The 22,904-nt window shown below is 38.8% G+C and overlaps 1 non-coding gene across 1 annotated transcript; it reads left to right on the top strand.

The window, feature by feature from the left end:
• Positions 1 to 21,423: 21,423 nt before the first annotated feature.
• Trnag-gcc lies at positions 21,424 to 21,494 on the top strand. Its single transcript has one exon. It is a non-coding gene; the product is annotated as a tRNA-Gly (tRNA).
• The last annotated feature ends 1,410 nt before the right edge of the window (positions 21,495 to 22,904 follow it).

Raw genomic sequence — 22,904 nt, 5'->3', positions numbered from 1 at the left:
GAAGAAAAGCCGGTTACGACAAAGACCTCCGAGCTAAAAGTTACAACAGTTCTAATTTACAAACGTAGTTTCTAAAATCTTAGTTTTTGTTAATAGTTTTATTTCAATTGATCTCCGTATCAACTCGAACAATCTTATTTCTGCCCTTAATCGTCCGTGCGTGAGAAAAATTCATTGAAGTTTGTTTTTGCTCAGTGTTGGTGTTCATTTTTCCACTACTTCCCCTACACGTGAAAGTTGAATGAATGGTTGAACGATATATTGAAGCTTTGGCATAGTTTTTGTACGGCTTTGAAATTAGTAGAACTTTGGAATTATTCTATTTGTCAGAAATATATGCCAATTAAAAATAATGTCAAATATATCAACCTATAATAGTTCTCACTTCTTCCAAATCAGTCCCACATGAATTCTCAAAAACGTTGGAATTGGATAAATCAGTTCTAAATTCAAATTTTGCGCGTTAGGAAACTGCAAATCAAGTTTTTGATCAATATATTCTCTTAATAATGTACACAAAAATATCAAAGTTTCTTCAAGTATTTCCTCGTTTTGCGAAATTTATCACATTTCAATCTTCTTTATATCCAAGACTCAAACACAGTGCACTCAGTAGCTTATTTTTTCCACATGTTTCCCAAATCTTAGGCAGATCTCACTCGCTGGTGACAAATGCGCCACTTAATTAAATTAAATTCATTAATACATCCTTTTATCTCCAAGGCTAAGAAAAAGGGTTCGACGCTAAGGAACCGAGTAGATTACCTTCATTTTGTGTCTTCATTCCCAAATCCGGACCCCCCTTCTCAAAAACGCCCTCAACTGCCTACCCGACTCTGTGTGACAGAAGGCATCTTCATACTCGAGAAAACGATCCCAATCCCTACTTGAGTTGATAAATTGTAATGGGATGCCACCTCTCTTTGGATCTGCGTTTGAACGAAAAACCACCGACGCATTTCTCATGTGTGCCATTCCAAGGTAGGCTTTCGGAAGAAAGAGTTCGGCGTGAGAGGGGGAACGGGTTCGCTACTTTTGAAAATTGGTTCCCCTGAGTCCTTGTTTGTTATTTTTAAAAAGATATCCTCCGACCCCTTTGCCGAACTTTCCCTCGAGTGCGACCGCAATACACAATCCGATTGAAGTCGTTTGTACAGGGTTGGTAACAGCCAGCCAGCAAAATAATAGGGACTACAGTGACAAAAACAGGCCAATCAATAATAAAATATTTTGCAAATTCGTAGAAGCCACTTGAAGGTATCATAAATTATATCGGAATGCATTCACCATCATTTTAAAATTTCTGAAAAATTTTTGTGTAATTATTCATTACGCAACTCAAAATAGTTGCGTAATGAGAAAGCGTTGCGTGATGAATCATTACTACAGGCCGTTTCATGACAGATTGGCGTGATGATAAACAGCCTATTACGATGAGAAATTGCAAAAAAAAATTACATGATTGAAGTTAAAATTACGTTACGTAGGTGTAAATCAAAGATTTTTTGGTGTGTAGGACAAAATGACAATTGTGTCATTTAATCTTATCCTACAAAGAACAAAAAAAACTAAAATTTACATGTCATGTCATGGTTGTCATGTAAAACGAGTTATTATTGAATATTAAACGATAAATAATGTAAAATGCCTCATCGCGTTGAAGAAATATTGCAATCTTGGGTAAAACTGAAACATTTCATGATCTTGCATTCAACATTTGCTAATATTGTGCGGTTTCTTGTATCTTGAAAGTGAAATTGCAAACGAGTTAACTCTGTGTACACGATTACATATACCTTTAGTGTATTCATATTATGGTTTAAAAAGACCTATTATTTCAAATATAGTGACCAGGTCGCCACCAGCCCTATTTGTCTGGAAAACCTTCGCAATAGGCGGAAGGGGGTGTATGCGGAGTAAGAAAGTAAAAACACATCACCTCGCTCGTCACCTCGAGACATTTTCTTTTCTATTGTTGTGTGTGGAGACTGTGCCTGTAGGTTACGAACGAGAGGTGTGTGAGCGGCAATGAAACGGAAAAGAGCTCTTCCGTTTCTGGTCGTACCAAACAATTGTTGTTCTTGTGCCACATATTCGAGCTCAAAGGACGAAAAGTAACATCAAAGTTGAGCTTTATCTTAACATTTGTGCTCGGTTGTCGTGCGGGTGGTTTTTGTTGCGGTGCTCCAAGAGGTAGTAAGGCGGAATTGTCCTTGGAAGATAATATAGGTGGGAAGTGTGAAACCACAAGGATGCAAACATTCAGTCAGTGACACTTGAAGAAGTGGTGAAATGGAAGTAATTTTTTAGACAAGTTTGTTGGAATGTTGTTTGAGGCATATTGAAAATTGAAGTCAAGATCTTGAGGAGAATCATTTTGGAAATATTTAGGGATTTTTTCTTTAAGCCTTGTGGAAGGATTCAAAGGTTTTTTGTTTTGACGTAGCACTACGTCTTTCTCCTCTATACATCTCAGCAGGAAACAGATCGACTTGCTCTGACCGGGCGTGCTTCTCAGGCACAGACATCGATAGCGAAGGACACCCCGTTTGTCTTGCTTCGCTCAAACCAAAATGTTGATCGATCGAGAGAAGATGCCGTCCGAAGCCAAAGCCATCACCGCTGCCGCCGCCAAGAAGAAGAAGAGGAAGCAATCCACCGGAGAATTTGCGGTCGAACTGTGAACGCGGTCGGGTGAGTCATTCTCGCTTTGGTGTTCACCGCTTGTTTGCGTTCACCCAGCCATCGTCATCGCCGCCGCAAATTTCATCGGCCGAGGAGCTGTTGACCCGCGTTTCATGATTTGGGCTCGTGATAAACTAAGCATCGGTAGCGCAGTCAAGAAATAAGCCCGCTTGGAACTAATACCAGAGCCCCCTGAGTGGCTGATCCGAGGAGCTGCTTATCGAGCGTCTGGCTTGCGAAATCGCTTAAGATTTCAAGATTGAGCTACGTTTCCAGATTTCAACTAAATCCCTGTGATCCGCTACCCTGTTGCTGTTGTGCACCCATGAAATTTTGTTTGTCGTATAAACAGAGAACTTATTCACATTCTTCTTCTTTATGGCGTTACGTCCCCACTGGGACAGAGCCTGCTTCTCAGCTTAGTGTTCTTATGAGCACTTCCACAGTTATTAACTGAGAGCTTACTATGCCAATAACCAGTTTTGCATGCGTATATCGTGTGGCAGGTACGATGATACTTTATGCCCTGGGAAGTCGAGAAAGTTTCCAAACCGAAAAGATCCTCGACCGGTGGGGTTCGAACCCACGACCCTCAGCTTGGTCTTGCTGAATAGCTGCGCGTTTACCGTCATGGCTATCTGGGCCCCAACTCATTCACATATACACTTTCGTTGAGGTTTTCCTGTTTAACCATGGCAATCAACTGATAACATCCCGTAGTGCTATTCATCTGCGACAGCATACAAACTCAATTGGCCCTTTTCAGGGCCAACAAACGTTGTTAAAAGGGTTTATTGAATAATATTTCCTGATTTATCTATCATGATCTAAATCTAGCGGTATTGTACAAAATTTGATTTGGTTCACATAATTTATCCCACATAATCTCATGAAATTTGAGATTTTACTCGTGGACGCCGCTGCAGCGCCGCTGGACCGTAATAACATCATAATACTCAGCATTGTATGGCATTTCTAACAGCATCGTTGATTTGTCATATTATGGACGAACACTCCCTGAATTCTCGTGCACAGAAATTAAAATTGCAACAGATTTTAAATACTGTTTACTAAACTGTTTCTTGACCAGTTGTAATAAGCATCTTTGGATCTACATTTTAGTTTCAATAAAGAAATCCATTGCAAATTTCAGCAGAGCATTCATATTAACGCTTGTATTGGGTTTCAAATTCCGATTTCCATAACTTTCACGTACATTGATAAAAAATATTTAAAATTTGCTCGAAGCCAAAACATTCGTGTTTTTTTTTTCATTTATAGTAAACTATTGAAATAATGCTTTACTGTTCATCCGAACGCGTCCATGAATTTTCAAAGATATGTAAATCCCTAACCAAGACATCAACTTCATATACCTTATGTCCCAGATTGGTCGGGAGAAACATCGTTTGTTATTCAAATTGTGTAGAACATACTACTTTCGACTGATTAGGTTTGCTTCATTTAAACTTTCGTGATAATCGCAGGCATCGGAATAATTAAGATACAATCCCGTTAGGCACCACTACAGGAAGCCTCATGGTCGGCTGATCCGAAAAGCTGCCAATCTTCGGGTATGTTGAATTGCTCAAGATTTAGCTACGTTTCCAGATTTCGACTTAATCCCTGTGGTTGTCATATAGCCTAGTTACCAGATCAGAAAGCGAAGACATAGTCTGAATAGGAAATAAGCTATATGAAATTCATGTCTTGGCAAGGGATGTACAAGATGAGCATTATACTGTTATTACATCCCAATGGCACTGCAGCAGCGTCCTCGGAAACATCCTCAAATTATCGTATGGTTGATTATTCGTAATAAATTTGATATTGTATGATACCACGAGATGAATTGAGAGATTATAGCAAGTATGTAATTTACACATTAGGAATTATTACACAAATAACTATTTAGTACACACTTGTTGGCCCTGAAAAGGGCCGAATGAATTGTTGAATTCAAGTAACACGGACATATTTTGACGGCGCACTGGTTGAAATCTTCCTCGCCCGATAAGGTTTGCGGTGGCGGCTTCTTCGGGATCTTCTTTATCACGGCGGTATTTGATACTTAGTAGGGTTTTGCAACGTTTCCAATTTGTAAATATTATCCGGAGCTATATCCAAGCGGACAGCAACCTTATAAACGATGTTTCCTGCAGCGTATTCAGAACCATTAGATGCACAGACCACTCTATAGAAGGTTCCAGGTACCCTGAGGGAAGTGGTCAATTAGGAACATATCCGGAACCATATCAATATGGGCATCAAACTTCATGATTTTCAAAGGTTATGCTTTACGAAGCATTTCCAGCATCACCGGCTGCCATGACCACTTTATAGTAGGTTCCAGGTGCCCCGGGGGATGTGGCCAATTCAAAACATGCCCGAAAACACATCAATATGGGTATAAACATCAAGATTTAATAGAAGTATTTACAGCGCAACTTATTTATACGACCACAGTATAGTAGGTTCCATGGGCCCTGGGGGATGAGGTCATGTTTCGAATTGGCCACATCTCTAGGAGCCCCTGGAATCTACTATAGAGTGGTTATTACATCTTGTGATTCTGAAAATTTTCCAAGTCACATGGATCTTACTGTTTATGGTAGAATGTGATTCTAAACAGATGAACGGACATGTTCCGAATTGGCCACATCCCCCGGGGCACCTGGAACCTACGATAAAGTGGTCATGGTAGCCGGTGATGCTGGAAATGCTTCGTAAAGCATAACCTTTGAAAATCATGAAGTTTGATGCCCATATTGATATGGTTCCGGATATGTTCCTAATTGACCACTTCCCCCAGGGTACCTGGAACCTTCTATAGAGTGGTCTGTGCATCTAATGGTTCTGAATACGCTGCAGGAAACATCGTTTATAAGGTTGCTGTCCGCTTGGATATAGCTCCGGATAATATTTACATGATTGGAAATACAAACATGACTGATCATGCTTTCCGGAACCAGTTTTACGGAAATGGTCATATTTCTGAAGATTTCCAACCAATCTTAATGCGTCCGGTGGCATTCAACTTCCTATTAGTTCTAGTTTCTAGGAAAATTGCAAACATCTATCTAACTTTACACCGCACAAAAATACAAGCGACAGAAAAAATGACATTTGGACATAACCTCAGATAATCCGGAACATCTCCGGTGTCCAGTGGCCAATATGCATAGCCATGGAAGTCCTAAGACTGGACCAAATTTGTCGTTGACTGCTTCCAGATGCATCCAATTTCATCCATTTTTCATAAAGTTATAAGCATTTGAATTTGGGCAAAATTTTGCCTATCTCAATCATTTTGCCTATCCCCTGTAGATTTGCTTGAAATCAACGTTCTCCTTTAAGACAGTTATTGAACTGTTTGGACAGGTATGTGTGATTCACAGAATGACAAATGGTCCTTTTCAGGACTACCAAAATGAGTCAAAAAAAAAGTTAATTTCTGAAAAATTTCATCCGATCAATAAGAACACAAAACTAGTACACTTAAAAATTCATACACATGACAAACTATTAATAATCTTTCACTACACTCATACTCAAACTTCACTGTCATTCAGACATCATAATCAAATCAAACCCTTTTTAAAGTATTTTACTTCGGAATCCGAAACTCTGAAAAAGCTTCCAAACCAAATGGCAGATCTCCCTTAAAACCATAACGTAATTGTATACTCACAATCACAATAGGTGTTATATATCATCAAACGTTCTATCATCTGCAAAAAGCTACCACACTTTTGATAGAGTCTGACCCAGCATTGATCGAAGTTGTGTCCATAGTAGTTCTACGTCAACCCCGCGGTATTGTAACAGACATTACCCACCCCAATTTTTATGACATACCTGGAGGCATACTCGAAAAAATATACAGAAAATATTTCTAAACAATCTCCAATTATAGGAGGTATCCTGCAAGCAAACTTCTTTGAAGGGGTTCAAAAGGTCTATCTAGGGAAATTCCTGAGATAATATCCAAATCATATGTAAGATAAATTACTTTGTAGAATTCCTGTTATGATTTATTAGGGAATTCCTGTCTACGACAAAGCTTTCTGCTTCCTAGTGAAATGCCTGATCAAATCATTGAAAAGTTTTTGGAGTTATTCCTATGAGAATCCTTCGATAATCGTAGCAGTTTCTAGATTTTTTTTATAAAAAAATCCAGAAGGAAAGTTTAAAAAATTTCTGTGAGAATGTTTGGATTGGATTTCTGGTTTTGGAGTTCTGAGAGGGATCGCTTATCATATTTACAGATAATCTAAAATTGCATTTCATCAAGAGTTTTCAGAGAAATTGTAAGCAAGAAATTGTAAGAAATTGTTGTGTGTCCTTGTAGTGGCTGGGAATGCCATTTTCGGAGTTATGGTTTTCGGAGTAATGGTTTTCGGAGTAATGGGGTAGAATCACTGTCTATGGAGGTGAAAATGGGTCAGAGGGGCGTAATGGGTCCAATATATGATTTTAATTGTTACGAATGTTTTAACCCAAATTACGAGAATTATCCAACAATTAACTTGGTCATATACATTTTTTGCCCATTCTCACCCTCGACGACGGTATATCATATTTGCAAAAATGTTCTACAGACTTCCTTTTCCTTTGACTCGCCATAACAAAAAATAATATTTAAAACACCTACAAAAATGCTTTAATTCCTCTACCAGCAGCTTTATTCATTCATTCATTCATTACCGCAAAATAAATATTCAAATCATGATAACTTTTTTGTTTTTCAATATTGCACCAATGCACCAATTTTTCACAAGAACTAAAAAAACACTTCTAGATTAAGAAAACGTGTCGCTATTTCTTATTGGTAATCTGGTTTTGAAGATATTCCGATGTTCCTTAGGGGACCACCTCAAAGCAACCTTATGATAGGCCTAGAAACGCCCCTACATAAAATATTGAAAAATATTTTATCTTCAATTGACTCCATGCAATGAAAGTTTGACCGAAAATTACAATATTCACGTCGAAAACAACAAATAGCCATAACTTTTCCAAACCTCATTCCATTTTTATGATATTTGGAGTGAAAGTCTCTTACTTGAATAGCATTCGAACCACCATGACATTAAAAAGATTTGTTTTGAATTGAGCTAGAAATCTTAAAAAGAAACTCTTACCCCACTCGAACTTTTGCCCCACTTTACTTATTTACTTATTTGATGTTTCAAATCATGATCGTTATTTATTATCATTTTAACAGCAAACTGCTTCGATTATTGTATAGTGGGAAAGGGTCGAAATAAGTTTTCTTCTCGTTTCAGAGAGCGAGTAAAGGCGCTTAAGCCAAGGCTCTAGAGCCAGGACATAAGGAGGAAATACCTGTGTCCCATCCCAGGAGAACATACAAGCATGGAGTGCGCATTAACTTTCTTAGCAACACCACTCCCAACGATCTTACCTATAACCCTAAATCGAAACGGTTGGTACGGTTGTCCCCGTTTCTTCTTTTTAAAAACTTGAAAATTTTTCGCCTATCATGTTATTTATTCGTGAATAATCTGATCGTCGTAATTTTTCAGTTGTCTTCAATCCCAAAGTCTGCACAGTGGGCCTGGCCATTTTAATATTTGTATAATATCACAGATATTCTGCAAATATTAATGCTGACAAGAAAATACCTTGACATATCTAGGTATTTCCAGGATGCTTTTCAATATTGGCTGTGCAAGCGCTTAGATTAGATTAGATTAGATTATTCCGATGTTCCTTAGGGGACCAACATTCTCCATATAAAATATCTCTGGCGGCCATTTTGTTTTTGGTCAATTTATCAAAAAAATAAAATGTGAACTGTACTATACCAAGTTATAAAAGCTTCTCTGAAAAACAACATACAAATCAATTAAGTATTCTTGAAGATATCTGAAAATTACGAAATGATTTTTTTGAAGTGCTTAAGATCTTTATTCGGCCAGCGTGGTACCAGATACACCAGACCATACGGCTGCAAAAAAAAGACGGCTGCACCAAATTACTTTATTTATTTAACAACGTAGTCTCAACAATGTATTGTTCCGAAGAGTAAATATTCGAAAACGTTAAAAATTCTGTAGCCTGAATAATTTACGTTGGTTATTGCTACGCTTTTGTCCCCCAAGGAGTTCTGGATTAACTCCTGATCCAAATAATCAATGATCAATATCGACACAGATTCTAAAGCAAAAAGAGTTTTTTGACAACTTGTGCATAAACAGGTATCAAGAAACAAAAAAGTTATTGCGATTTGAATTGCGATTTACCATTGCATTATATGGAAATTTCTGATTATGATTACAAAAATGGCCCCAAATAGTAAAAAAAACGCTGTTCGTTAAGAGACTTGAGCTCGCATTCTTCTTAAGTTCTACTTCCACTACGGTACCTGTGACTCTTCTAGTGCCAAAAAAGAGATATGACCAATTTGGTTCTTTTTGGCCATTTTTGTACCAGAACTAAACATTCGACGGCTCAATCTATCTGTAGAGTAATAAAAAGAGTTCAAATCATGATGTCATTTATATGGTTACATATTTGGCCCAATCATGTAGGGTGATGTGCTAGTATCCATCGTATTGAGCATTGATCAGTGAGAACTGCAATTTTTCCAGCACTGAAGTGAATAATGATGATACAAACCGATTCCAAACAATTCTTTCTCAAAACGGCTCTAGCATTGTACAATAAGATTTTGATAAATATTGATCTCTTTTTGGAAATAATGCAAAGAAAATGCATCTTGCCGTATTCTCAATCCGTCGTATCGTTTTCATTTCAGTTGCAATTAGTTTCCGGATTCGTCTCACAATTTACGGCTCACTGTGGTATATTGAGTGGTCAAAACACAACATATCAACGCCATAATAATATTTTTTTACTAGAATGTATAGATCTACGGGCATCTCCCTCCATTCCTTCAGCATGATGGAATACACTAATTTCCTTTAAAATTCTTTGTTTGTCATCAAAAATCAGCCCAAACATATGAACACAATTCCTTTTGACTTTACGATAATGGCATTTGCTCACAGTGCAGCGAAAACAACACAATCAAAGGAACCGTATTTTTATGTCGAGCATCGCGCACACATTGATGCGCATAAGTTGGTTTTCCTCACAACGACAGATTGAACTTTGTTTACATTCTCAATTTCACGCGGTCGGTGAGGAAATTTCATAAAATTTCGTGAATTATAGAATTTTTACGGCGTGTGATTGGAATGAAATCCTTCAGTGAAGAATTACGAAGGTTTTCCATAGTGTAAATACCATGACCCCACAGTTATGGGCCTCATGGCGATTAGTGTCGTCAGGCATTTAAGAGCATCGTGTCATGGGGTGTGTGGGTTGGATTCCCGCTTCAGCCATTGAAACTTTTCGTCAGCAATGTTTCTAGGCTGTGCCACTGCACTATGGTCCAGGAATCAGTTTTACGCGGAAAGATGCATTTTGACCTTTAGAATGAAACATTAGACAAAAACGGTCTTCTACAAAGTTGTTTGTATTAGATAAGCCCTTTGTTTGGTTTTATTGAAAATTAGGGTGGACCACATTTTCATAGAAATTGTGTAACTAACTTTCTTATTTGTAGAAATTATATTATACATGCTTCAACAAAGTTGGTGAGTGAAGAAACTCGCTATCTCCTTCCGTTTAGGAGTTATTGTTCTTTTTCTCTAAAACATGCCTACTTTGATTGTCAATAACTCTGATTGGGGCAAACATAAAAAATATCTTTTGACGGCATTCAAAAGACAAAATAAAATTGTATATTATATCAAAAAAATACAGATTGTAATTGTAACTCTAATAAAATGCCTTGAAAAACAAAGGATTTTAAGCAGAAAAACTTTAATAACTTTTGAACTAAAATAGATATCATCAATATTTTTGCATGAAAATTTGCGTTTTGTAAAGTTCTTAAAGTCGCTCATAGACCGCTTTGACGAGAAATCTGAAATAAGAAAGAAAGGGCTCTAAAACTGTTTTGAAGATTTTCATAGTATGTATTTCTTTATTATTTTGCATTTTGAGCATGAATATGAAATTTTAGACAAAAATGATCTTCTACAAAATTGTTTCTAAAAATGTAAGCTTTCATACTGTGTCATTTGAAACTAGGGTGGTCCACAATATCACACATATCATATAATCAACTTTTTTATTTGCAAAAATACTGGTATTCGCTCTAAGGCAAAGCGGTAGAACTTGAAATTTTGATCAACTTTGCCAAAAAAAGTTTTTCGGTAGCTCAAAATTTGACCAATCTAGAGCATTTTTTCCTAATCATCGCAGGGTGGTCCAACAAAAATAAGTTTTTCAACTCTAGTATTTTTAATATTATTTTTTCCTCTAAGTCGTCTATGAACGACTTTTAGAACTTAACAAAACGCAAATTTTCATGCAAAAAGATTGTTGATATCTATTTTAGTTCAAAAGTTATTAAAGTTGTTGTGATAAAAAATATTTGACTTTCAAGACGTTTTATTAGAGTTACAAAAATAACACATCTGTAATTTTTTGATATATTATACAATTTTATTTTGTCTTTTGAACGCCGTCAGAAGATATTTTCTATATTTGCCCCAATCAGAGATATTCACAATCAAAGTAGGCATGTTTTTGAGAGAAAAACAACAATAACTCCTTAACGGAAGGAGATAGCGAGTTTCTTCACTCACCAAATTGCGCATTTTTCAAAGCTCTAAAAGTGTTTCATAGACTACTTTTGATGAGAAATTTGAATTGAAAACTTTAGAGCCAGAAAACCAGTTTCCACCCTATGTCACCGTAGGAAAAAAGCTCTAAATCGGTCAATTTAAGAGATACAAAAAAACTTTTTTTGGCAAAGTTGCTTGAAATTGAATGGTCTACAACTTTGATGAAGCATGTATAATATAATTTCTACAAATAAGAAAGTTAGTTACACAATTTCTATGAAAATGTGGTCCACCCTAATTTTCAATAAAACCAAACAAAGGGCTCAACTAATACAAACAACTTTGTAGAAGACCGTTTTTGTCTAATGTTTCATTCTAAAGCTTAAAATGCATCTTTCCGCGTAAAACTGATTCCTGGACCATAGTGCACTGGTGCATGCTTGTCCATGTTACAGTTTGAATGGCTGTCGGTGTTTTTTTTTTAAACAGTGTGGAGTCCAACCTATATAATTCAATAAAACGACATGGAAAACGTAAAATTGTAATTTAAAAGCACGAATTGATTCGTTTCAAATTGGAACTTCGGTTAGTAAACTATTTTGAGTGATTTACATAGGATTGCATAAAAATTTAAAATTGTATTGGTTTCTGAAAACCATATTATGGATCGATTTTCATATTATGGATCAAATTGTGACATATTACGGATCAGTGCGCAAAATCAAGAGATTTTCAACTCAATGCATCTGTATTGCATGATTTGGCGGAAGTTAACAATGTGTCACATATTACTGCAAAAAATAGCAGTGTTCGAGCTGGAAACAAGGCTAAAATGGCCTTTTTTGTGATACTGCATTGTAGTAACTGAGACATGAACTGTTTTCGCTCCACATCAAGTTTTCCACCCATTTTTGTTTGCAAAAAAAATGAAATTTACAAACCTTTATGTTTTATTTTTTTTATCCTTAGAGCTTTTGTCTGAAATTGTCGAATCCTATGCTTAAAACAGCAGAAATCTACATTCTTTGGAAGTGATCCATAACCGTGGTAAACAATCATTTCCTGGTCCATATTATGAATCACTAGTAAGAAGTGCTAATATTCGGTATTTATAATCAACAATCAAGAAAAATGCTTTCCAAAGATGAATTTATACTAAATCGAAGCGAACGAGCATGTTTTATGCTGTAACATTTGAATTTTACCACCTGTAGAAGCTTATGAATGCTGACGGCACTTCTTACAGAAAACGACCATATAATGATTGCTGTGTGTACCAACTAAAACATTTGTAAAAAACACCGTTATTTAGCGGTTGAATGTTGTGCTTAACATTACAAATGGTAAGAAACAAATAGTATAACATGGGAAAAATATGTTTTACGTAAATGTTTATGTTTTGAGCGAGTTATCCGATGTTGAACGCCAAAGTGATCCGTAACTGTGAGGCATGGTAAATGCCTGGCAAAGTAAGTCACACAGGGGGACGGGAAGAAACTTGTACAGTATGGCCCATAAAAATGCGAAAATCGTCATATCATGTTTTATGGTAGTTTTTACATAGAAAATGTGAATGAAACGTACATATTGTTCATTACTTGTATTGTTTAATCTATTTAGACCCAGTTTTTTGCTTTGGACGTGATTTTTATCTGTTACTTTCACCTTACCAGAGAGGATTTGGAAGCATACCTTCAAATTTGATCATGCGGACGTCGAGGTCAATATCTGTGTGATGAAAGCTTTTAAAACATCAACGATGGCGTGAGATTCTTCACAGGTCTTGTCTCTAGCATACGCTCATATCAAATAATAGAATTGGTTCATACCTGGGTGATTGGAGACTTAAACATATTTTCAAAAAAACGGCTCATTTCGGAGAGCTTTAGTTGAACCTTCATATAAGTGTGATAAGCGGCTCCGTTTTGCTCAAAACCTATGAGCTAGTATTGATATAAGTTGTCTCTAACCGAAGAAACAAATTTCATCCTCAAAAATCTGTTATAGGCTTCCGTATTTATTATTTATTCAACGTCAACAAAAAATAAAGGCAAATCAAAGCTATAAGACGCAAATGCCCTCAAAACTATGACCCTGGCAAAATATTTTATTGTGATCTTGAAAAACACGTTCTCTTAGAACTCCTCCATCCTCTGATACCAAACAAACTAAAATTTTCAACAATAAAGTGTGATTTTTGAAGGTGGAAAGTTTATAACCAGAGTATACGACAATCAGACGCTGTTTCTAGCTTTGGGCGGACAAAACCTTTGAACTTCTTTGCTTTATTACATTCTTTAGGACAGTAAGAAAATTATGACAAAAATTGTCCTGGATAGCGAAGTTATGTCAGAATATACTACAATAATCAGAAATTACATTCAATAGCAAAAACAATGAAAATAACGCTTATGAATGCTATATTCACGTTCAAACAATTTTCGCATTTTTTTATGGGCCATACTGTATGATAAAGTGGTGTGACTGGTGTCGATCGTTAAGCATTTCTCTCAAATCGTGTTCGTCCATGCGATTTCGGTGAAAAAGTGCAAAGTGGATAATTGAACTGAAGTTATTAAACGAAATACAGCAGTTTTATTGCATTTTTGATGTACAAGTGTACAAACCATGACAGCTTTCACAAAAATACACTTGGAAAATGAATCAATTCTGTAGGTAAGTTGCAATTTCCGCCGTAGTGGAACATTTCAAGTTTGATACGACGAATAATAGCCCTCGCGTTTCGTCCAGCAGCCAGCCGACCGATCTGGCGAAAAACCAATAAATTATTTTTCATTTCATTCATTTCGAGCGCAATAAATCTTACGAATTGACCAAGTGCGTTCCATTCTGCTGCGACGTGCAACCACCAGCGCGCTCAATCCCTCCGGCACCGGTGTCCTCTGGTCCGGTGCAGCCGCCAACCAGGATGACATTGCATTGCCGCAGGACCAAATTTCGTTGCCGCCACAAACTTAAATGAACTTTCGAGATGTTCTGCGTAGGGAAAAACCTGCCTGCATCCACGGTTGCTGAGTGTTGCACCTCGGGACCCGTACGCACTAGGGTGGCCCACAATTGTTGAACGACAAAAAATAAAGTGGTTCTTTCACTAAAGCCTATGGACCAATGTACGAGTTCATTCGTTGACGTTTGAGCGGTGCCGTGTTATTTATGTGACCATGTTATGTTTTTGGGTTTTCGGCTTTCCGTCTATAGGAATCAGATTTAGAAAAACATGGTCGCCTCCTGGAATGTCATAAATCTGTCAAGGTAATCGTCTACATAGTGCTTGTTCTGGATAGCCACTGCTGCTCGAGGGTATTCGTTGGAGAACTCCTCCACGTTAAGGTTCTTGATGTACTGTGCGGAGGCTGGGGAACAGGTCGAACCAAATGTGGCGACATCTATCACATACACTCGGGGTAGATCACACGAGTTGTCGACAAACAGAAACCGTTGAGATTGGCTGTCCGGTGCGTGGATCTTTATCTGTTCCGCACATCACGACAGGAAACTGACGAAGTCCGGCCCCTTGTGCAGCTTGGAATTGAAGTAAACGTTGTTCATTTTAGCCGCTGCATTCCAGATTGGTCACACCTTCCCGGGTTTTCTGGGATTCGTAACAACGCCCAGCGAGAGGTACCACACTTTATCACCTAAAACTGAGGTCAGTTCAGCCAGGCTCGCTTTGAGGGCGTATCCTTTATGCTCGTATTCTACGATCTGTCCAAGTCGGCTTACGGTACGAGCGTCGACTTATCTGTACGGGTTGTCGTTGCATTTGCCATCAATTTCAATTGGGACACGGTGGGACTCTTTCCGTTTTACGGTTCCGGTCCATTGGAGTGTTAGTGGCTCTAGCTGACCTTTGGTCCCGAGCTGCTTACCGAATGATTCCTCCAAAAGAGTGTAAGAGGAGCCTTCGTCGATGAAGGCGAATATTGTTTGTGATGAACTGCCACTGAAGAGAACGACGGAGACAATGCGATAGAGCGGCCATTTCAAGTCCTCCGACAGCACGTGGCTCGCTGACATTCCTACGTTTCCGGCGGATGAAGAGGAGGTATGTAGGAGAGTGTTATGCTTTTGCCTACATCCTTCGACACCACATCCATTCCAGGAACGGCATGGCCATTTGCCGTGACTGTTAAGGCACGTTCGACACAAACCCTTAAGCTGAACTAGTTTCCAGCATTCGTCCGAAGTCGCGCCTGATAGCATTCCTTGAACTGATAACATTCCGCCACTCGATGTCCACTCCGACCACACGCTGAACACGGCTTGCTAATCTTCGAGGAGGTGAGAGGATTCGGCCCATCGTTTGTTGCGGAAGTTGTCCTCGAGGCTGATCATTCATTCGTCGAAAGAGGCAGTCTTTCACCAGAATGAGCGTAGACGTTAGCGGACTCCCTGGATTTATGTTTGTCGTTTCTCGCTGTTGTGCGTTCTCCAGGAAGTTCAATAGACACATCACCCAGACAACCAAAATGTACGTATAACGAAATCACATGGAGGCTTTGTATGTGCAACATTTCACATATAAGATGTCGCGAAAAGGCCTTCTACGTACAAAAGTGGAGGCGATATACGTGCATATATTATATGATGAATCATAGCATACAATGTGAGTGTATATATTTTCTACCGAACTAACCTGATATTCTATGCGACTCAACTTATCATAATAAATGTTGATTTGACAGCTGCTACGGCTTGGTGCGACTTACTATGTACAAGTGTACGGGACGAAACAAAATGTATAAATGTACTCAGAAAAAAAGCATTTTATGCGAGGAAACTCATCAATCTGACGATTTTATCCACCGTGTTTTGCGGGTTCGATGTAATTTGTATGAATAAACGAGTTATTACGTGAACTTTCATGCGACTTCTGGTTGTCTGGGCACTTGCCGCCGTTATCAGCTCGGCCATGTAGTTCCCGAAGGTTTCGAGGGTCGCCGGAAGGTTTTTGTTTTTGTAGATTGCCCAGTCATTACGCATTGAGCCAGGGAGTTTTTCTACAAGTTCCTGTTCCATTGCCGGATTCAAAAGATGATTTTGTTGGTTTGCCGCTTTTAGATGATCGACCATATTTTGCACCGAAAGGCCGAAAGTATTGGCGTCTCTAAACGATCGTGTCGAGGAGCTAGAACCTGGCGTATTTTCGTAATCAGTTATCGAATGAGAAGTTCTGGTCTACCATACAGTGTACACAGTGTCTTAATTACGTGCGGTATACTTGCAGGTAGCGGACCAACTCCAGAGCGTTTCCCTTCAAACATCGTTGAAGCCGTACTAGATTCTCCGCCTAGTAGTATCCACAGGTGGCAGTGAACTGTTCGATATTACTAATATATATCGGCCAGTCTTCTGGATTCCCTCCGAAAGTGGGTAAGTCCTTGCCCAGAACTTGTCGCGGCGATTTGCACTTGCGTCAGCGTGTGAATCGATGGAGTGATGGGCAAAGAGTGCGTCAGAGCATTTTGCGTCACTAGGGCTGGTGGGTTCGGTAAACGGGGAAGATCTGATACAACCGTAAGCGCTCTTATATCAGGATACTCGATTGCTGGGTCTATGGGATCGTCGTCCTTCAGAGCTCCTCTAGATCCTCCAACATCGTTCTGAAAATTCAGCCACTTGTTCACCTTTTCGTTTGAATCTTGAATCGTACTGCTCCTGCTACTCGTCGACGCTGCCTCTCGAATGAGGGTCTGGCGTTTTTCAAGCGACTTCTTCCGGATCGGCATCTTATTTCGTTTTTACTCCAGTTCCTCCTGAAGTTTTCGTTCGCGCATCTTGCTTTCCTCTTCCGTTAGCCGCCGCTTTTCCTCCAGTCGCGTTCTTCTTCGAATAGCTGACGTCTTCTTATATCCTTCTGCTCCTGTAGTGCTTCTTCAACAGTTTCGCACGGACACTGTAAGTTACACTCTTCGGTGGCTAAGTCCACCGCCGGGGACTAGTTGAGTAGATCGCGTTGTTGCACCGGCAAATGATCGTCGGGGCGCCTGTGAACCGGAAGTTTCCCTCCACCGGAATCGCAGGACCGACCTCGGCATCTGCCCGGATAGCATCGGTTCGGGAGATCTTCCGCCGCCGGGGAAATCTTCGTCGGAGTAAGATAGATCCACCGCCGGGGACTACTCTGAGTAGTACGTAGCGTATCACCGGCTTGAGTCGTCGGAGCGCCAGTGCACCGGAAGCCATCCTCCAACCGGAATCGCTGGACCGACTTCGGCACTCCACCGGCCAGGATCGAATCATGAAGAAGCGCGTAGCCGGAGTAGGTTGATTTTTACCCAATGGTAGAAAAGTTATGCCCTGTTGAATGTGTCGCAATAATTTTATCAAGACGATCGCTCGACTGGCAGTCCGTGGGGTGGCACGGTTGTGGGACTAATAGTCTTCCACAGAGGGATGACATCCAATTTTTTCACTATGGAATTTGACAGCTTGAGCAGTGCCTCCTTATCGGGAGCACAATTTATACTCCAGAGTCAAATTCCACTCACACACTTATTGTTTTAGGATGTTTACCTTTTCTTTCGAGAGAAAACAGTACAAAACGCATAAAGCGCAACGAAATCTGCTAAAGCTGATGATGGAAATGAGGTACATAAAAGCAAATATTTCTTCGGATAATCAAACCATAAATAATAGACAAAAATAGGAAGTTTCTTTGGCACATCAATTTCTTTGGAATGAAGCGCAAGTAATGCGTTGAATTTGTGTGCCGTAGTTCATTTCCTTACATTCGCACCAGTTACCTTGTTGATGTGCACATTCGTATGGGTGAGCTCCGCTATCGTTTGATAAGAGGCAACAGAAACATCCTCGTAGCAATCCCTTGGTCTTCCATCCTTGCTTACTACCACAAATTTCTTGAAGAATGTGAGGTTAGGGAAACACCAACTCTCAAAAGCAAACTCAAATTCTCGTCGAAGGGCAGCTTCAAGCTAGAATATTGCGCTTTTGTTTAATAAATCAATTTCAAAAAATGTTATTATGTAGCACATACAAATTTGGTGATCATCTAGTCAAATCCAGCACTGCCACCCTTCTGTTCCTACGCCAATGGATATTTTGTTTGAGCCGTTTGAATTTTTGGATTTTATCAATGTGAAATATGATTGACTCGAGATCTCTGGTTTTTACTAAATCCTTAACAAAAATATCATCACAACCACACACAGTGTTATGTACTGAACTTACTTATTTATTTCTTGGAAAACAAATGTCGACAAAAACGATAGAGTAATTGGTCGCAGCTATGATGATTTTAAATTTCATACATGTATACAACACATATTAAATACCGTAAATTGGGGCCAAATTGATCACTATTATACACCTATGGAATTGAGATATTTTAAACTTGGTTTGGACACCGTTGAAATCAATAAGTATAAAAATTTATAAATTTAGGGGAAGGTCCAATTCGGACCCTGTTCTAATCCGGACCATCAAACATTTCTCAATGCTGGCACTTTTGTAAAGATCGTGTGTACCGTTTTTCTACCCACCGTCTGGCTAGGATCTAACACAAAACATTTGACGCCTTCCAGTTAATTCGTTTGATTTTTATGTTAGTTTGTTGTTTTGAAGTGCTCTAGTGTGCTATCGGTTAGCATTATTTCCAAGCCTCTGGAATTGATAATAATTCTCCAATCTTTCTGTGTTATTTCATAATCGAATCCCCCAAGCCTAAGCTTTCATCTGCCTTCAATCTGGTTTTCAAATGTCTATGCACTGTTTGTGCTCAACCAGTTTGAATATCTCAAAATGTGTATTGGTCCAATCCGGACCTTTTGATGTGGTTCAATACGGACCTCTTGCTTTTTCAACGAACGAAGTCTATTTCAAAAGCTCCAATCCGTGAAAGTCTTCTCGACTTGCCAGAAAGTCACAGAAGTTGTTATATTTAAGGATGGTGCCTTTGTTCCTGATGCGGTAAAGTAAAAGTCTTCGAAAAATCTATGAAATACGGTAGTACACAAGAAAAAGTAATCAATAAATCAGCTACTTGAAAAGAATCTCTATTAATACCACTGCCTATTTTGGATACAGCGTTCCAAATTTGTATGGCAATACGAAACAGAAAACAAAACGTTTACGAGTGCTCAGAACAATACTATCAACTTTCTCTTACCCGATATAATGTTTTTTTTTAACATGAAAATAATCACTTTAATATAGCGATACTTCTCCAACTCGATGTCCCAAGATTCGATGCTGTCTCCTTCAGTTTCCCGAACAAGTTAACCTTTTCAACCCGATATTTTCATGCCATGATTCTCACTCTTTCTCTATCTTTATTAACGAGATTTTAAGCCTTGGGCTTAGTTCATCTCGATACCAACGGCTTTACTTCTCTTCTAAAGGAAGTCGTCACAATAACTTTTTACATCATACGTGACTACCCTTAGGGATGGGATTCAATCCCAAGTCCTCGGCGTGAGAGGCGTGTTTTCAACCACTACATCAAGTCCGTCACTGATATGATTCTATATTTGTTGAAATTTTACTATATTTTAAGCAAAAATAGCTTATTATAATATTTTTTGTCAAAATAGCAAAAAACTCCATAATTTAAAAAAAATATTTCCTTTATCTCAATGTGTCCTATACACAACGTTCAGTTTAAAATCGAGTTAGGGAAAGTTCACTGTACTAAACTTTGAATTAGTTTCAGATTTCACCCATGGTTTTTTTTAATGAAATTCACATTTCACTTGAGCTGGTTCTGACTCGGACTAAATTGGAATTTTTCGCGCATTGAATTAATTTGTTATGCTTGCGCTTATTGAAGAAGTTCAATAAGTTTTGGTACCAAACCAATCGGTGTTTTATTTTATAACTACCATAGCAAAAAACGATAAAATATAGGGTGGTCCGAATTAGAACATGGGGGGTCCAAATTGGAACAGGGTTGGTCCAATTCGGACCTTTTGCAGAACTTCGTTCAAACATGTCTAGCCATGTCCTGGTGGGAGATATCACAAAACTCTCTGAGAGAAAAGTCAGCGTTCTTACTCAGACTTTCAAGAAAACATAAAACTTTCCATGCTGTACATCATGCTGAAAAGATATGGCCAAAAAACTGTTACTAGGTCCGAATTGGACCATGTTCCCCTATATTTTATGAGTTAGCATTTAATATTTCACAAAAATAATGTATATTAAAATTTCAAAATGACACCATGTAACAAAACAATTTTTACGAATAAAATCACGCTTTCAGGGTGTAAATGCAAAGATCGATTTCTCCTCATCGATTTTGTCTTTAGCTTATTAGGTTTAAATTATGATTTATTCAAGATGATTTTTTTTTCACCTGAAAATGGACCGCCCTATTGTATACACTGTAACCCCACCCGAAGCAAGCACACATGGAGTTTTGCAACACTAAATTAAACCTGTTTGGACTTTTTTTTCTGGCTCTCCACACCCATTTACTTCACAAGCCATCGTCAACGATCACTTGGAATAGTCACAAACAGGTCGAACCAAATGGCACAAAAAAGCAGCGTCTAGTTGGTTTTGTTCGACAATGGGTTCCGTTCAAATTCAATAGTAGGTATCGGGCAGCCATCAGAAGGCAATTTACCACCGGTTGTAAAGAGTGGGAGTGGATTTGATGAACTTTTATTGCACTGTGGGAGAGAGAAGGAATCAATGCCTCAGGCTCAAAAATGTAGGTGGGTACTGAATACAATAACGTAACTGAGAGCAATCATACAGGTATTTCTCAAATGATGAACACCTGAATGTATGACCACTCCTTCTTCTTCGTCTCAAGAAACCTGTCTAAAACCGGTTTATTTTGAAGTCACGCAGCTCGCGTTTCTCGTCAAACACACTTATCGTTTGCCACCACATCGCTGCGCACCGAATCTATCATCCATGTGTGTGGTGAAGTGGAAGAAGCCGAAAGATAATAAGGCATATGGTCAGCATGCGAGTTTATTTTTAGCTATCGCTGTTTGTGAGCTTCTCGATTGTTAGCTTATGGATGATGAAGGCACGTTATGACGTAAGCGATTGCGTTTGTTGAAATTTTATTATTATGTATGGAGCATCGGTGGTTCAGTGGTAGAATGCTCGCCTGCCACGCGGGCGGCCCGGGTTCGATTCCCGGCCGATGCAGCGATTTCTTTTTTAGTATTTTCGAGGAGAATTAAATTTATGTTGGTGCCCGTCTCTATGTCTTGGAGCAACTTCACCTATGGTCCCACAGCTTTGCCAAAATTTTTGGACCATGTTAAAAATTGGAGCTTGCACCGGTGTTGCAAATGATATTCCAATATTATTTTATACCAGTTTTCTGGTCTATTTTTTGGAACAGGATAACTGCCTGGTTCTTTTTTGATCGGATTTGAACCAAAATTTGAGCTGTTCCAAATCTAGTTTGACACATGTTTGTTTACCAGTACGGATTTTTCTCCCTGAAACCGGCGAAGCTTCAAAAGTTGAGAGTGATTTAAGATGAAAGGAGGGAAAGCTAACGATATCGGAAGTAATCGAGAAACAAAGGAAAGAAGTTTGAAATTCCAAAGGAAAGAGGAGAAATATATGCCAGGAATTTCTCCGGGAATGTCCTCTAGGAGTTTCTTGGAGGATTTCCCAAAAGGAATTCCTTCGGGGATTTTTTAGTGAATTTATCCGGGGATGTAATCCAGGAATTTCGCTGGGGATTTGCATCAGAGATTTTTTCCAAGAATTCTACCAGGGATTTTCCCCAAAAACTCCTTCGGTTAGTATCTCAATGAATTCCTCAAGGGATTTCATCTAGGAATTCTGGGGATTTCACCCAGAAATTCATTAGAAAATCCCTCCGGAGATTTTCTCAAGCATTTCTTTCGGGGATTTTTCGGAGAATTTATCCAGAGATTACCTCCAGGATTTTTTCTTGGGATTTAAACCAGGAATTTCTCAGAGGAATTCCTCCAGTAATTCCTCCGTGAATTTATCCATGAATTCTCCCGAACATTTCAAGGATTCATCCGGCGATGACACTCTATGCGTAGATAAGTCAAGTCTCTTCGAAAATATCCAGAACTGACCTGAAATCGAACCCAGAAATCTTCAGCACGGCTCGGCTCAAAAACGTCCATCTCCAAAAGATACCATTAAGTAGACTCTACAGATTAACTCCCTACGTGACAGTTCAAGATGTACTGAAGTCGGCACTAAATTTTTACCTCTTCATTCACACAAACAGTCCTTCCTGGGATTCATCCGGCGATATCCTTCGAGAACTCCTACGAGGATTTTCATCAGAAGTTCTTCTCAAAACTTTGCACTGTAGATTTCATCCAGAAATTCTTACCGAGACTTGCTCCAGGAATTCATCCGAGGATTTCCTTCAAAAACTCCAACGAATTGCTTCAGGTATTCTTTCGGGGAATTCGTTCAGAAATTTTTTCGGGGATTTCATCCAGAAATTCCTCCGGAGATTGTTTTTAAAAGATTCCTCCGGGGATTTTCTACAGGAATTTCGCAAATAATTTGCAATTTAGTCCGGGGATTTCGTCCAGGGACTCATCTGGGGATTTC

Source organism: Aedes aegypti, chromosome 1 (genome assembly GCF_002204515.2).
Source record: "Aedes aegypti strain LVP_AGWG chromosome 1, AaegL5.0 Primary Assembly, whole genome shotgun sequence".
In the NCBI taxonomy this organism is placed as follows: domain Eukaryota; kingdom Metazoa; phylum Arthropoda; class Insecta; order Diptera; family Culicidae; genus Aedes; species Aedes aegypti.
This window is presented reverse-complemented; position numbering and strand designations above follow the sequence as displayed.